Here is an 18,125-nt window from a genome sequence, read left to right as displayed (position 1 = left end):
ACATGTAACATAATTATCAATAAGACTATTAGCCCTCAACAAATGTACATTTTCGGCTTAAATACTCCTTTTTATCTAAGACGGCGATATCAAAAACGAAAAGTTATAGTGAAGAAGTGAAATATCTGGGTATGCATCTAGACCGAAGACTGGCGTTCTCATATCTGGCACTAAAGATTATTTCTAAACTCAAAATTCAAAAAAATATCCTGGCTTTTAAACAAGAGGTCGAAATTATCATTAAGAAATAAGTTGTTAGTATACAAGGTGATTTTGAAACCTGTTTGGACTTATGGTATACAGCTTTGGGGTACAGCCAGTAACTCCAACATCGAAATTCTCCAACGTTTTCAGTCTAAAGTCCTTCGGAACATCCTGGAAGCTCCGTGGTATATATCTAATCAATTAATACATCAAGACACCAAAATTCCCACAGTAAAAGAGGAAATAACTCGCTACAGCAAGAAGTACCAAGACAAGCTGTATTCTCATCCGAACTACCTTGCGATGAACCTGTTGGATAATAGTGCGTCAGTTACACGTCTGAAGAGACACTCAATCCTGGACTTACCTCTTAGGTTCTAATTTCAAACTTTCTTGTTTATTTGTGTTAGCTCTATCGCTGGATAGAGTCTAACTCGTGTTAATTTATTATTTTATCTAATTTACTTATTGTTCTAAGAATGTCTGAACAGATTGTAAATAAAATTGTCAAAAAAAAGTAAGTTACTTCACTATGGCAGAGTGGAAATAGCAACCTAAGCAGTATGTGAGAAACATTCTTGTGAGACACAATGTTTCTAATCAATCAAAAATTGTATGCCTGTACAATTTGTAATCATACAAACTGTAAAATTGTATCAAAAGTAATGCCATAGCTCAGCAAGCGATTCTCCGAATTCGAGATTTCAATTATTCAATATGCCAGTAAAGTGCGGCACTATGTTTCAAAATTATGTTATACGCGTCCAATCGTCAAGAAAATGCGTACAAATCATCAGCTTTACACATATTTGGATTTTTTTTAAATCCCCTCCCGGTGTGATAAATATTTTTAAAATGTACTAATTTCTTTGGTACCAATTAGGCTAGTTCAAACTAAAAAATATGCATTGTATGTGATAATTTTTTCTTTATCAGTTTAAAGTATTATAGGCTATTACTTACAATAATGATTTCTGAAACACAATTTGGTTTTGTGTTCGAATTTTATCGTTGACGTTGGATGATTTGATGGTTTTCGAACATTTTCCATAATTTTCCATTACAAAAATAGACCACTGCGTTCGATTATTGGAACGTGCTTTCTTCCTCAAGTGCTAAATTCACTTAAGCACAAGGTTAAGCATGCAAAAAAACAACGAATAAAATGTAACAATGATCTCACTCAAGTCATGGTTAACAATAGCAACAGGTTGTCCGTCAAAAGAAATGAAGCATTACACTTGACGTACAGCAATAACAGTCATTGCTCAAATAAAGCTCAGTAAACAACACATACCTACCAGAGACGACGAGAGACAGTGTATGATGATTATTACGTTCATACGTCTAAATGTACGTGAAATTGTATTTAAAAATCTTATTAGAAAATGCGGAAGGGACCCTAGGAGTTGACAAAGGGTGCAGATTCAACTTCTAATTGGGTTTAGTGTCCATAAGTACAACTATACGTTATAGCTATATATTATATGTCAATTGTGTTCATTATATTTTCAGTATAACGTATTTATGAATAAACGAGAAGCTTTCTCTCAAAGAAGCTATTTTAAGCAAATTAGACATTCTTAGTTGTGGGTATGAAACAAAGAAGTTACGCCACACCACGTGTCTGGTAACAGGCTTCGCTGAATGTATTTTGCATGCAAAATTAAAAATATTGAGCTAATTCTATTCTCGGAATGTCATACAGACAGACAGTCAGACAGAAAACCAAACAGAAATTAAATTCACACAAAATTTGAAGCTCAGCCAAATTCCATGGTTCAAATTCAAATTTTCTTTATTGCAATAGACAATTTTTTACAATTGTATTACATGCGTCGGTAATATAACTTATTCCAATACAATTATTATAATAAAAGTTTAAAAGATCAATTTTGACCAATTTTACATTAATTAAATTTTTTTACAGTCGTCAACACCAGAATTTCATTCATTTCGCCAACAGAATTAACAATATAGTTAAATCTATAGTTAAATTAACAATAGTTTTATTGTTCCCAGCGAATTGTCATGAACTCATCAATGTAATAAATACATTCAACACTAAAGATCTCTTAGTTGAGATTTGAAACGTTTCTTTGTTGCCAATTCTTTGATGCACTCCGGGGGTCTGTTGATCACTTTAACACCAACCTGAGATGGAAGTTGTTCATAAGCCATCGTTCTGTGAGACTGAATCCTGAAGTTGTCCCTTCCCCTCGTATTATATCCGTGGACGTCACTACCATGTGTCAAATCACATTTGTATCTACAATACAGGGCCACCTCCAGGATATAGAGGCAGGGTAACGTCAGTAATCCCAAACTCCTGAAGGCATCTCTACACGACTCTCTAAACATTAAATTTGTAATGATTCTGACTGCCATCGTTTTGTTGCCGAAAGACTTTTTCAAATTTTGTATTTTGCACAGCCACCCCACAATCTTATTCCATAAGAAAAGACTGGGTATACTAGCTCATAATAGGCCAGTTTTATAATTTTTCAGTACAATATTTTGCTAGGTTCCAGAGAGCAAACATACCATTGGCAACTTTGGAACATAGCACGTCGATGTGATCACTCTAAGTCAGCCCTCTATCGAGGTGCATTGCTAGAACTGTAGTAGAGTCGACTTTCTCTATAAGAGATTCGTTCTCTATTACCAATGGTAAATTTTCATTTTCTTTGAAATTAATAGTCGCAAGTTGAAATTAATAGTGTGTTTTTTTATGGTTGGACATGCACCATCATAGAACTCATTCTTGATTATGTATAAATAAAGTTTCAGGCAAAATTTAAAGCCTAGGATGAACTCTTTCTCGGGATTGTCTTGCCACCTGATACATTCACATTTTCGTTAATGAAAAATGGGTTCTTAGCCGTATCCAAATAATAAAAGTTCCGGTGCGCTATAAAGGGTACTATAACACAAGAGTGTTTAGAAATCAAATCGACTTTTAACGTTGACTTTGCACTCTATTACTTTATTTTTACTATATGAATAAAAATGTCACATGTCAAAATCTTATATGATTCTACTCAGTTTTTTTCACACATGTATTTATTCAGCTATTGATATTTATCCATGAAACCAATACGAAAATATTCGCTCACGCTCAGCCAAATCCTATAGAGTGACAATGACCATCATCGAGCTCAGTGTTTCTTATACAGAAATGAAGATTCACATATAATTTCAAGTCATTTCACATTATTTCGTTTTCGAGCGGACAAACAAGCAGAGAAGTATATAAGATTTTCTATATACTTCGCTAACACTCAGCCAATTATTTAGATATTATCAAATAGTTGAAATCCACCAAACATCTGCTTTTTGAATACATATAATGGAATAGTACTTCTGTTGAGGGCGTAGAGTGCAGGTTATCGTGTAAACTTTTATCACCTTACATGTGTAAAAATCATTGAGGTGTGTAGAGCCACTTGTCGGTATGAAGTGTTGTTACTCGGTAAAGTGTGAGAGGTGACAATTTTCCCATTGAAAGATTACATTTTATCTGGATTTCAAGTTAGTAACCGATAATCTACAGGTGATTTCTTCGTTCTACCTCCCCACCTTTGCCGTCTTACAGAAATTAACACGCTTTGCATTGAACAGATTTTGTGGTCATCAATACGTACAACATATAAAACAGCTACCTACTTTCAACGAACCCTTAAATTTTAAGGATCATTTTACTGGAAGTTCAATTAGCTCATTCAAAATCGTTAGATGGTAGAAGAACGGTTTCCATTAAATCCCAAAATTACTGGGCTGTGCAAGGGACCCCAATTTCGAAGGTCGAATAAAAGATTTTGACAGACAATAAATTTAAAATGTTATTACCTTAGAAATAAAATGTTCTCTATAGCTCATAATATATATTGTTGGTAGAATTACACATTTTGCAACTTTTCTGTTTACTTTATGTATATATCCAAACTAGCTATTTTAATAGCATTTTTCATCTCTCGGAGCAAAAGTGATGGCTTTTGGTGCACAAGCGTGTTTTACGAACGAGAACGAGAAGAAGTCGAAGTGTCTTCATCAAAAGTCACACGATTTTACTACGTGTGGTAAACAAGGGTGTTTATCGTACGGAAAAAAATTTAAAAAACATCGTACGCGAACGATGATCTATCGGACGTTGCTTCGGCAGTATAAGAAAACCGGGACGTCCGATATATCGGATGTCGGTAACGAAGGTTTGAAGACGACAGGTAAATTCATTCCTGGAATAAGCATATTTAATCTGTGCAAAGCTCGTGTTTTTGGGAGCTACACAATATAATACATTGCACTAAAGGCAATTCCCCTGAATATCTTACACTTTCTGGGAACCCTTAGGTGAAACGTGAAGTTAAGTGGTGGATTTTACACTTTTATCGGATTTGTGAATGTAGGAGTTTAGCTCCAGTTCACCTTCCTCTTCGTACGTCTGGAGACTGATGCTGCCGCAGACTTGACTCCTGGAACCTGGAGTCATGTTCGTTTGAAGAGATCCAAAAAGAGTCGGCGACGAAGAGGTTTCAAAATGATCAATCGTTTCGGTAGAGAGACACCTAGACTACAAAATATATTATAATTAAAGTGGAGAGGGGTCTCTGAGCTCGGTGGAGTAATCGAGTTATCTACACATAACGTCGCTATGGTGGGGAGGGTTGATTCAATGTGATTGTTGGGTTTAGCTCCGTGTTGAATGTTAAATTAAAGAACGTGTCAAAACAGCGTAGTGCATTTGATTGTGCACCTGATGAGAAAATGAGACTACCTCTTCACCGATTACACTGTATCACTAGGCGTGTCTGGAGTCGAAAAGAAGTAAATAATCCATTTTGAGCTTCTTCATCACCGACTTTCTTTAGATCTCTTCAGACGAACGTGACGCCAGATTCCAAGAGTCAAGTCTGTGACAGCGTCAGATTCCAGGCACAGCGACGAAGGAAGGTGAGCAGAAGCTAAACTCAACATTCATATTGAATCAATCCTTCCGAACATAGCTACGTTTTCTTGGACTGTTATTTAAGTTACCCTTAATTACCTCGATGTTGTCTCCATTGATAAACACAGAATCATATGTGAGAAAAGTCAGCATACCATCTCTGCCATCGTTGAAGAAAATCGAAAAATATTATTTTAGTTTTCTGCTGTCACTACACATCGGTGGCTCGGGGAAAAACTAGGCTTCTGGCACCAAAATTCTACCAAGTTTGCGGAAGGCCGTGTCTTTTTAAACTGCTTGACCACTCTGGAAACTTGGATTACTTCCTCTTTACCAATTTTATATCACTTATGACAATATACGGAAGATGCTCCATTTTCAAGATATTATGAGGGTTATAATATACAGTGAGGGTTATATCATCAGAGGAAGAGGGAGGTTCGTAATATACTACTATATAATATAATATTGCGATAACATTAGTATTACATTTCACGGTTCTCCATCTTTTCAACTCAAATACAAACAAATACGCTGATTCGGAAGAAACATTGTACGTTTTATGCTACGTATACGAGGTGGAAAACATTAGATTAAACAATCCAATGCAGTGAACCATTTCTCGAGGTTTTGGTGAAAATATTCTTAACAGTCTGTAACTTGCCCCCTGTATATAGTGCTCAAAAAATAAAATATACCAAAGAATCCTTTCTTTTTCGTAGATGAAATGATGATGAGTTTGCAAACCCCACAAGTCATATTACGAATATACCACTGGCCGATATAAGACTTACTTTTGCTAAAAGACCTTAAAACTGTGAAACATTTCCATACTTTTTTACTCTTAGGACGAGAAACTGAGAAATTGCACTTAGTCCTAAAAGGACCTTTGCGCTACTTCCGGAGTGACAGGATATTCTGGATGGGTAAGGTTGGGGTTAGGGGCCGCCTCCTGTCAAGATCCATGAGGACGTATTTGGGCATTAATCTTAGTTAAGTTGCCATGAAAAAGAGGAAGCCACCAGCATCTCCAGTCAAACAGGCAGAGGTGGCACGCTCTATGTCTAGACTAGCGACAGCCCTTAACACTGAAAGAGCTCCACCAACTCCAACAGTCATTCCCCGCAGTAGGCTAGGCATATCGATCTACCCTTGCACCCCAGAGTCTCGACATTTGCGGTTAGTGATGTGCCGCTCCTGGACATCCATAAGGTCGCCCAGATTTAAGTGACATCGGTTTTTGTTGCACCCAATGTAGGTTCAACTCGAAGGTATAAACCAGACAAAAATGAACCCTCCCAGAGTGGTATTTCCATAACTTACGATGTACGCAGGTCAACATTGCCTCTAACAAAAGAGGTTCTCAGCCATGGAAGTAGAAACATCCACTATACCGATTGTAATAAATATGGAATTGTACCAAACAACAACAACTGAAAGGGAATGGTGTTAAACAAGTAATGGAACACTTCCTATACTTTTATATGTGGCTGAATTGAACACCCATTTATGATATAAGTATGGTGAATTCTGTGGAACAAATTGGCCGCTCTCAGCCTCGAAAACAAAATTCCGCGATCTCTGTCCGTAAGTATTTAATAATCTCAGATCCAAGGCTGGTCAAGGTAGATACACTTGCTGTAGATTAACGTAAACTGTTGAGGATGAAAGTGATAATTTTGCGTATTGTAATAGTTACCAAGGCGATAAATTATTTTAAGTAAAGCTGTTATCTATTGTACAATCAATTATAAAATATACCTAGCTCCTACCTGTTTATCTGTTACGATTAAGACCAGTAGTTAATGTTTGCTCTTACGTAATCCTTCTAGTGAAGCAGTTTTTATTTAATGAATTAATGCCTCGGCTTAAATTAGTTTGGGATTGTTTAAGGCTGCTTTTTGGTCAGCACCTTTCATGGGGTTATGGTATCGGGTCAATTCCTTTCGTGGAGCCAAATTCGAGGTCAAGATCTCTTCGTGGAGCCAACATTTCAAGTCGCATAGGACGCTCAATGATCCGTACGATGGCAATCGTCCAGTTAATGGGAAATAGATTTTTTGGGAAATTACTGGAACAGTGTACGACAGCACACAGGAAGTTGTCAGGTTACGACTATGTTTTTCTATGTAAGGCTATAGGGGCTAAGATTTCATTATTGTTGTAAGTTCCCCTGTACTTAGTTAGACTATCTCATACTTATAACCAGATAGATGTAGGTCAAGTCATTTATTACAGATTCAAACACAATCCAAGTGTTTTTCCTTTATTGTACTCTGATCCAAACTTTATATGTTGAAGATAATTTTGAATCGGGGTTAACAAAAACATCCTTGATACAGCCCATTGAACATTTTGGAGCAGTTTATATCAGCATATTGGGTAGGCGTGTTCTTTACAGAAAGATGGTTTTATCTCCGTTTTTTATTTTTTGTTGAGCTCGTGTAAGTCAATAGAATTGAAACTTTCAGTTTATTTTTAATTATTCTAATAAATACTTAAGTTATAAATAAGTACCTTTTAATTGGCTCAAGTATGTTATTTTAAACCAACTAGGAGAAATCATATACTTTTAAAACATGATACCTTCTATAACTTTCTTACTCACCAATGCTGTGGTAGTCGGCATGATCTATGTCCGATGATACGGATAAAATTAGGGTTGGGTCATTGTCACAAAGATCACCTGAGATATAGGGACCGGGTTGTGGCACTTGGGGAAGGAGTTATACTTACATCACGCAAACAATAACCCCTAGCAAAAAATTCTTAAAAAATAGTTAAAGGATAACCAAAATAATATATATTTGTCAGTAAGTTTGAGTGTGAGAGTATAATTAGAACGTATAGCAGAAAGTCATTTGCCATTGTTATGTTACAAAAATATATACGTTTCGAGGATTGAAATCTATCACCTTATTCAGGCGTCAAAAATCTTAATACATAAAGAATCCCGATGTTTTAATACACTAAACGGTAACACGGAGACATCTTAAGTTTATTCGATACACAAAAAAGATATATTTCAATCCTGGGCATATAGTTTTATATTTTTTGTAACTTATAACGATGCAAATATCGGTTTGATCCTTTTAAATTACCCATCGTGGATAAAAATGTTAAGCAAAGAACTATGATGTGTGAAAACTTAGTAATCCCTTGGTGACTGACAATTTTGACTTCGAGTTCATACATCTCATAAGAACACTCGAATACAATGGCATGAGCAAACAAGGAAATGTGTCGCTTCCTGATAAGTTACGGCTCATATCACTTTTCCAGGTAAGCTGTACTCCACAAGAAGTACTCGTTACCTCTAACCAGTGATTAGCACTCCTTCGTGTATCACCTTTCTCGAATCTTGCACCTTACCTACCCACTAAAGGTGACCTTTGATGTCAGGAAAACACCTTATGAAAAGATAGATTGATTTATTGTATACTTAGGAAGGAAAGTATGACTGTGTCACCCTGAGGGAGAAATTTTACGACAATTCTCTCAAGAGTGGCAAAGACCTTCCACTCTTGATTCACACAATTTTCCCCTCTCTCCTCATCAATACTTTGAGTATAGTTCAAGTTCAAAAAATCTTTATTTATTTAAAAATGTACATGTGTTATTACATTTGATATGCTAACATGGCACGTTCGAAAAAAACGTAATTATACTCACATTTATATTTATATCAGAGTCCTTTAGCTGGCTGTGGGTTTACTTTCTGTCTTTAATGTATGACTTGTGTACAAGACAGACATAAACTTTCACCTACACATTCATATGAGTACAGGATGGCAATATATCTATACCTCTATAAAGTACAGTAACAAACAGCATAATAAATAAATCAATTACTAATAATAAATAAGTATAATACAACATGACAACAAATAACTATAAAGATATCAACGTGACAATAAATAAATACATTTATAATACAAATTTTATAATGGTCAATAAAATAAATAACTAAATAAATAGCCAACAAACATAAATATCTAATAGCCAATACATATCCAACAATAAATACATGCCAATAAAATCCAAAAATGTAATAAATAAGTATTAAAGAATATGCAACACAACAATTATTAGCTATGCATCTATCAACAGCAATCCAAGCAATAAATATATCTCTCTATAGTGCTATCACATCATAAAAAACACACACATAAAGCATTCTGAATCGCTATTGCATACATGTTACATAAAATATTAAATTCTAAAGGTGTTAATTCCCCTTAGTAGATCATCATCATCCATTGATCACTAAATTTAATTTTTCGGTATATGCAATAAAAAAATTATTCTCAAATTATGTTCCTAGTTATTTTTAGATGAATTTTTCATGTTTCATTCACGGTTCATCCAGACTCAGGCGAACCTTCTAAATGAAGTTGAAAATTAAAAAGTGGTTGGAGTTCCATTAGGATACTGTTGCTGACATAAACGTGAAGGAGTACTGTCCCCTATTCGTTTTGACTGGAAGAGGCTGGTACAGAACCCACCCCTCCCCCTCCATCTTCAATCACTGAAATATATAGCCAACTCTCCCTCCTCATAGGATCTCGAGAGGAGGCGGCCCCAACCCCGAACATTACCACCCTGAATACCCTGTCACTTCAGAAGCAAGCGTAAATGTCCTTTTAGGACTGGGTGCAATGAGGGGTTTCCTCACCTTCTTGTCGCAAATAAACAAAATACAAAAACATAACTATAAAACATGAGAATTAGTGGAATATGGGTTACTCCCTGTCCTTAAGTACACTGAATTTATTTTAGATTTTTACGTATAAAACAGCAACATATGATATGATATATTACTACTAAATTGATTTTATAATGCACATTACAACGTTTAGCGTACCCACACAACTGAGTGGTATGCGTATTACTAAATATCCGCAGGTGAAATGAAATAGGAATTTATTTCCTTAAAATTAGATGTAACATAATGTGTTTGGAAAATGACCAACCATTTTTGGGTCTAGTTGTGATGGCAAGCTACATGCTAATTATAAATCTGCCTTAAACACGTGCCTCTGTCATCAGCTTTATGCATAAACTTTACTTAGTTCTGGTCTACTACATAACCATGTCCAACATTAAATAAATACATAAAAATGTAATCTCAAAAAACTGTATATTCTTTCATGTCCTGCTAATGTTCTGTCTTTGTAAGAATGTACAATAGAACTACTTCTTACTTTTTTAGGATATACTTAAATTACTCCATACAAAATGCATGGTACATAATATATGAATAATATGTGTTTAGATGCAATTAACATAATGTATATAAACAAGAAACGGATTATATCATTATCCCTCCAACACGCTACAATATCCTTCAGTTCGTTGTAAACGTAATCATAATTTTAGTTTGCTTTTAGGTTTTTATAAGTAGACTAGCAGCTTAACTACGTGCGTATTGTGACGTAATATATTGTTGTATAATTATCACTATTAAAGAACAATTTTCAGAGGTTTAAATATACAACATTCTGTACCGGTAAAACCTACAAAAAATTGTAAAAATTAAAATTTTTCCTCGTTTTTTTTAAACAAAACAATTCTTATAAAATGCTTTAAAAACACTATTTTTGCTATTTTTAAATTCCACCATCAGCGTATAATTGGAGTCTAGAACAAATCAAGACATAATTGATTGCATTTTAACACCTATATTTATCAAATAATAAGATTTCCTTTCACAAATTTGTAAATAATTTACCAATTGTGTAATATGGTCATTGCAAGATAGTTTTATTTCCCTGTAATACCGAAGTAATTGAAACCACGATAATTTTTAATTACTTAATAAATATACGCTACAATTTATAATTAATTAACGTAATGGAACTTAATAATTACGATTTTTAATTTAAATTACTAAATCCTAAGTTTAAGAGTTTGGATGTAACCATATTTACACATAATTTGTTATCAACACAATTATTTTAATATAGCTAGTATATTTGACACGTTTTATGCATTTATACCATTCCAAAACTGTTGTCTATTTTTAACCCTTAAACAAACCGTACCGTGAAAAGTCTTTTATTATAAATCGGGAGTAAAATTTTTTTAAATTGCTGATGAAACGGTTCCTCGTAGGTCGCCTTTTACCATTGTTTTTGAACTACCTGTTCCAGTTATGTAAAAAAAACTGCTTAAACCATTATAAACCTAAATATTAATCCCTATATTATCTATATTGCAGAGTAATTTCTCATAACCTTTATGCTTTACGAAAATCCACAAAACCGCAGAAACTGTATTTTCAATATTTATATTATTGTAAGTTTTTCTAAAAATACCATCAGCTTATCCTTTTGTGCTTCTGACTTTTGTAAATCCAAACTGACCCCTTTCAAAAATATGCTTCTTATTTAAGTACTGTTACCGCTGGGGTTCCATCGCCTTTTCAATAATCTTTTTAAAACAGGTTAACTGGTCTCTGATGGTCTAGTTCGACATCAGTTCAATGTTTTAGGCAATGGAATTACTATATATTTTTAAATATAGTATGAAAACATCCTTTCGAAATACTTACATTAATTATGTTTTTTTGGAAACAGCAATAACCTCAGAACCACATTTTTACTACCGCTAACTTTATAGATATTTTGTCAATAACGGACGCAAAAAGAGCGAACAAGGATCTGAGGGATAAAGTCCCGGCCTCCTGGCTCTCGCAGGTCCACTATCGTCGTTATCAATTATCTGCTCATTATCTTGACCGAATAACTGTTTATCCCATCACAATCTTCAGTTCCACTGAGATAAATTGACCTATCGTCAACCTACCGAAATAGGGTTTCCTCTTACCGTTAAATTCCATGAGCTGCGGACAAAAACCTGTTTTTGATACTTTAAGTACTAAAATAGTAATGCAAAGCCAAGAGATAAATTCTTTATGATTCTTCAAACAATATTAGACAGTATTTCTAGTTTCCGGACGGTCTGACATTAATGCCTCTGGGCATCAGAGCGGGCGGCGGCAGAATCTTCAGAGTTGCCCCGCACTGATAGCAGCGAACGGAAAACATTCTTTGAGAGAGTTCCAATCATGACACACGTCTAGAGAGTCTGATAACCAATGCCTGAGATAGATATGGCATATTATAAACTCATTTAAATAAAGTTTTTTCTGTAGAAAATTTTAACCCCCTTACTGACATGGACATTGTTTACCATCCTCACTATACTCTTATATTTTTATTTCTTGAAGCAAGAAGTGTGTTATAAAAATTATTCTTTGTCGTGCCGAAAATATTATTTGAAATAGTAGAATTCGTTAAATATATTTGAAAATTATGATCATATATTCTCCTTTACTTCCTGCAATACAATTTATTTCTTACATCAAATTTACTCTTATTATTTTCTCATTAATCCAACCAAGGATGTAATTAATTCCTTTTGGTAGTGCAGATGGCCGATCGGTCTACAGTCCGACTTTAGATCTGTGCTAGAGATACTGCAGAGACGATCTTATCTGTGACCTAGCACATTTTATCAGTACCATCGACCTTGTACTGTATCGACTCTCCCCCTTATTCTGTTTGATAAGATCCTCGCACAGGCCAGTGGCCCATGAGGACGGGCTGAATAAAGCTTAAAAGGGGAATAGCTTGTCCTTATTTATTAAAAATATTTTTTAGCATAATTCAGCTCACTTAAAATACATTTGTTTAGGACATGTTTTGATGTGACTTCATCATCCCTTACGTCTATAGCACATCACAAAACTTATAAATAACAACTCACAATACCGTACTAATCCAATGACTTTTCCACTAACGAAAGTATTGGATAGACTCTTTATTATTTATGTTTATTAGCTTCTGGATTGTTTCAATAATATAAAAAAGGTAACTTACCTTGACAATCCTTGTTTTACCTTATCTTATCTGTTTACGCTCGAAACCGGTTTCGATGTCGAAACATTATCGCCAGTCAGGTTGCAGAAGTATTTAAGTATTGATTTACTCTGCCGAGTCTCAGAGAGTTTTATAAAATAGAGTTTAAATAAAATACACACATACACAAACATAAAATCACGTAAAAATGTTAAATTGTATACTCAATGGTTGGCGAACTATATCAGGAATGCATGCATAATTCCTATTCGCTAAGGAGTACGTTTTATTCTCCTTGTAAACAAACTTATCATGTTATTTTTTGCCTGTTATCTAATTGAATTAAAGTATAATAGGTAATATAGTTCTGGAAATTGTTTTGTTTATCCAGAACTAATGAGTGTGAAGGTTTTACGGATTTATAAATTTCATATTGCTCTTTTATATTTTAACTTCTGCTTTAGGGCCTTTGTGTATAATTTCCATATCTTCCTTTATATGTCTCAATTTATGATTTTGGTTAATAATTGGCTGAAAAACTAGTGAGGTGATCTTTAATCTTTATCTTAATCTGTGCTAAACCTGCGTCCTCTGATACATGTAACACTTTGGGCAACCTGCGTTTTATCGTGTAACTCCATACACATCTAGCAGTTTAGGTTAGTGTTTCGGTTGGAGCATTTAGCTTGGGCTAATTTTATCTGTAGGCTACAATTATTCCTAGTCTTTTACTGATGTTATGAACAAAATCAAGGACTTCCCCATGATATGTCAATACCACGGAGTATTTTTGGCTTATTGGAGTGCGAGGTATTCTATTTTTGTTTTTGTTTAAATATTACCAAATCTTTTACTCTACAACACATCACAAACGCAATAACAGTAACATACAGTCAATAATCTCTTGGGACAACAATAATTCATTTCGTCCCAATTCGTTTCTTTAATGTAATTATTTAAAAATTCAAAATTTATCATTTTAATGGTTTCTTTGATAACCAATGCTAGGAAATAGTTTAAGTTGTTTAATTTTAGTGATTAGATATTGATCAGACAATTTGATATTATAAACTTTTATATTGAACGAGCCAGTATCATGATATAAATCTGGGGTTTAGATATCCCCGTGATCTATATAAAAAGCTAAATCCTTTTGATGGTATGAAATCAAAGAAAATCATAATTCCCTTGCAGCATGATTCTCGTTACATTCTTGTTCTTGTTCTCTTGGGACAAGAAGCTTATAAATTGCACTTAGTCCTATAAGAACCTTAGCGCTGCTTCCGGAGTGACAGGGTATTCAGGATGGGTAAGGTTAGGGGATAGGGGGCACCTCCTATCGAGATCCATGAGGAAGAATTGGGCCACTAATCTCAAAGTCATGTTCCCCCTGAAGAAGGGGAGGCCAGCTCTAAACCAGCTTCTCCAGTCAAAGCAGGCAGGAGGTGGTACACCCTTGTTGAGGCTAACAAGAACCTCTGATAATTAAGGAACGAACCCCACCAGTACCAACAATCATCTCCACACAGTAGACTAGACCTATCGAACTACCCTTGCACTCCCAGAATCTCGACATTTGCGATTAGTGATGCCCCGCTCCTGGGCATTCATAAGTTTGCCCAGATTTAAATGACACATCAGTTTTTGCAGTGCCCAGTGGTAGGTTCAACTGGAAGGTATAAACCAGCCAGATGTGATCCCTGCTGGGTGTTCTCGTTACATTGGTCATATACTGTATACCTAGGTAAAATGTAAACCTTTATTTTTTACTCAAACCTCTCTAAAACCAAGTACTTTTATTTTTTATGTAGGCTATTAGTTTATTCTTCTATTCTTTTTTTATTTATACCTTATACTTCGAACATCAAGGTGCATACAAGTTAAAACATTACTATTATTTTCCAATGTTTGATTTAATAAACAGCATGGTTTGGTTGTACGTTATCTTGTTTTGTCAAAAATTTAACTTAAAAAAAATTAATTTTACATCCCATTACAAAAACCACCCCTGTTCTTAGACATTCCTACATAACTTTGTTACATCTTCACTGTCAATTCTTATACATTGGTGTCCACTCTCTTTCCTAGCAAACTCCTGACAGTCATTATACTACGTATTTGCATAGGCTAATTGTTGGTACTTTCCTTGGTTATTAAAAGTAAGTTTTTCTTTTACGACTATATGGTCATTGATGTATTCGTATAAGAAACAATGTTTACCCTCTTGGCCCTTTTCGGTGAATAGGGCAGAGGTATTCCTTCTGACATTTATAAAAGCATTATTTAATTTTTTCCTTATGTATTTCAGATCCTTTGATTAAAGATACATATTTAATTGCAGTTAATTCGGGATTTAAATGTAATCATTATGTACAAACGCTCTAAATTTAAGTGTAGTTTAGAAGAAAAGTGTAACTTGTGGAACTATTCATTCATTTTCTCTTTACTGTGGGACCAGATAAATACTTTTTATACTATAGGTACAGGCTAGCAGTTACGTGTTTATTCGTCGAAGTTCGATAACTCATTCCTTATTTCAATGAGGTGACAAATAAATACATTAAGTACTCTGATTCATTTATCGGTAGTCTATCTCAAGGAGGTAGAAAGAAATACCCAGAATACAATAATGTAAGGTAAAGGTAATTTTCAGCTTTCCTTAATTTGAATTACACCTTAGTAATTTTTCAAACAAAGGGGTTATTGAATTATTTTAAGATCATGTGTTTCACGTGGAAAATTGACCACTATTGCATTTTGTAAAGCGTATCAAACAGCAACATTTATCAAACGGCAACATTTAATCTTGTTTACTACTAGTACATTTTCATTTCATTGTCACGCTTTTACATTTTTTTAAGGAGAAGCCCTTTTAAGCCTTATTCTGCCCGTCCTCATGGGCCACTGGCCTGTGCGAGGATCTTATCAAACAGAATTAGGGGGAGAGTCGTTACAGTACAAGGTCGATGATACTGATAAAAAGTTCAAAGGTACCATACAGGATTCGAAGCTGCGCTTTCTCTAACTCGGACTCAAAATCCAACATCTTAGACTGCTCGGCCATCGGCACTCCCACTAATTAAGAATTTTAAAATTATGCAGCATTATAGATGCTTCCTTTTACGATATTTCCAACTTATAAGGGTCTAGGATTGGTGTAAAATTGGGTCCTTTTGTAAAAATTGATTGCATAAAATATAAAAACATCGTTTTCACCAACGTTTAATTTTTACAGATTTTGGACTTTTGGCTGGCAAGGATGTTTTTTCTGCATTTTGGGCATTCATAAATATTATATATAAAATTTAGTTTGTAGGCATTAAATAAAATATCTAAATAATTGTACTATCTAACAAGTTTAACAATAACTTTAATTCTGTTAATTGACGTTTACGATCATTTTTATCTACGTTCTTGACTATAACCATCAAACAATTTATCGAAAAGATTTGTTTGATGTCAAAAGGCCTAATTAAGATTCCTTTTTGAGATTGTGACAGGAAATACATAAGACATTATTTAACTATGAGTTGTTTATTTAAAAATTCGGTGACTGAAAATGAAAAGTTTGGTAGTATTACGAAAAAAAGTTCGTAGAAACTGTTTCAATTAGTTTCGGATTGTTTTATTATGTTTTTGTCACCACCGTGTATAATGTCAACAAAAGCGTGTTCATCACCGTTATCACAAACAGCAATAATTACTCTTTTACAATAATATTTAACACACCATAAAACACTGTCACGCATCGTAAACCACTTAGCAATATAAAACTGAATGTCTGAAATGTACACTTGTTTACAAACTTGCAAATTGTCTGTATGGTAGTAATTAGCATTTTTATATGTACTGTTTCCCGTTTATGACTGATGTAAAAAAATGTCGGAATAATAATTGCCAAAGAAGTGTCCCCTTATGATTGTATTTAACCAGTAAAATCAAATTAGTACAAGAACTGTACAATATTCTTAGTGAAAACATTATAACGCAATCATAAACATCAATTTTCAGCCTTTGTCTGAAAATCCAGAAATAATTCCTTCAAAACATTAATCTCAGAGATGGTAGTTCAGGTACATAGTGGGTGATGGTAAAGGCATAACCATGAAAGAATTTTGGTGGGGTCGATTCAGGAAAATCTGGTCATAGGGATCACTTGCAGATACAAACAACCTCTTTGGTGTACGATATTTTTTGTACGACAAATTAAGGGAGAGCAGGTTTTCCCGATTCCATGTTACGTGTTGCAGCCGTTTTCCAAAACAATTGTAATGGAGGCCAATGTTCTGCTGTAACAGAACAAATCTGATGACGTTACACGTATTTGATACTCATCCCATGCACGAAGTATTATTCCAATAGTTTTCCGCAATAGCAGGATGTCTACCAAACACCTTGTGATTTCTTGATATTGTTTTTATTTTTACTATTTTTTACTAATTTGTGTATATACAGTATATATATATATATATATATATATATATATATATATATATATAACTTTTATTTCATTTACACATTAGGTATCATTAAAAAGCTCTTACACTCTGTGTGTGCTTTTTGTGGATTTGAAGTACATCCGACTATAGGGCTCTCCAATGGGCTTCAAAACTTCCAGTGGTAATCTTATTAAAGTTTTATATATTATTTTAAAACAGCTGATTACTAATGCATATATGTGTTGTTTAGCAGTTATTATCAATGCAAAAACCAACTTAATACCAGTTGATTGACTACAACATCTACTAAACAATTTAATACAACTGTTTGATGACAACCTCCACTAACCAATTAAACATTAACTGATTGATTACAACATCCACTAACCAATTTAATATCAGTTCCAATTTATTTATGGTTGTTTATACTCGTTAACGTGTAATAAAGGCTTCACTGGAAAAATGCTGGCTGAAATTTTTGATTTGTCGTTTTATTGCTTGACAATTTATTAGAGACATGCAGGGATGTGTATTTAGTTCATTTTAAAATTGATTGTTAACATTGTTCTACAAATTTTCAAATTCAACTTACATTGAATTTAATTCCAGTGCCTCCAGTGGTACACTCCCAGAGGCCATAGCCCTTAGCCCTTTGAGGGGAGTCAGATGGCTCTA

This window comes from Homalodisca vitripennis, chromosome X, assembly GCF_021130785.1.
Source record: "Homalodisca vitripennis isolate AUS2020 chromosome X, UT_GWSS_2.1, whole genome shotgun sequence".
In the NCBI taxonomy this organism is placed as follows: domain Eukaryota; kingdom Metazoa; phylum Arthropoda; class Insecta; order Hemiptera; family Cicadellidae; genus Homalodisca; species Homalodisca vitripennis.
The sequence above is the reverse complement of the archived record's forward strand: the minus strand, read 5'-3'. Positions refer to the sequence as shown.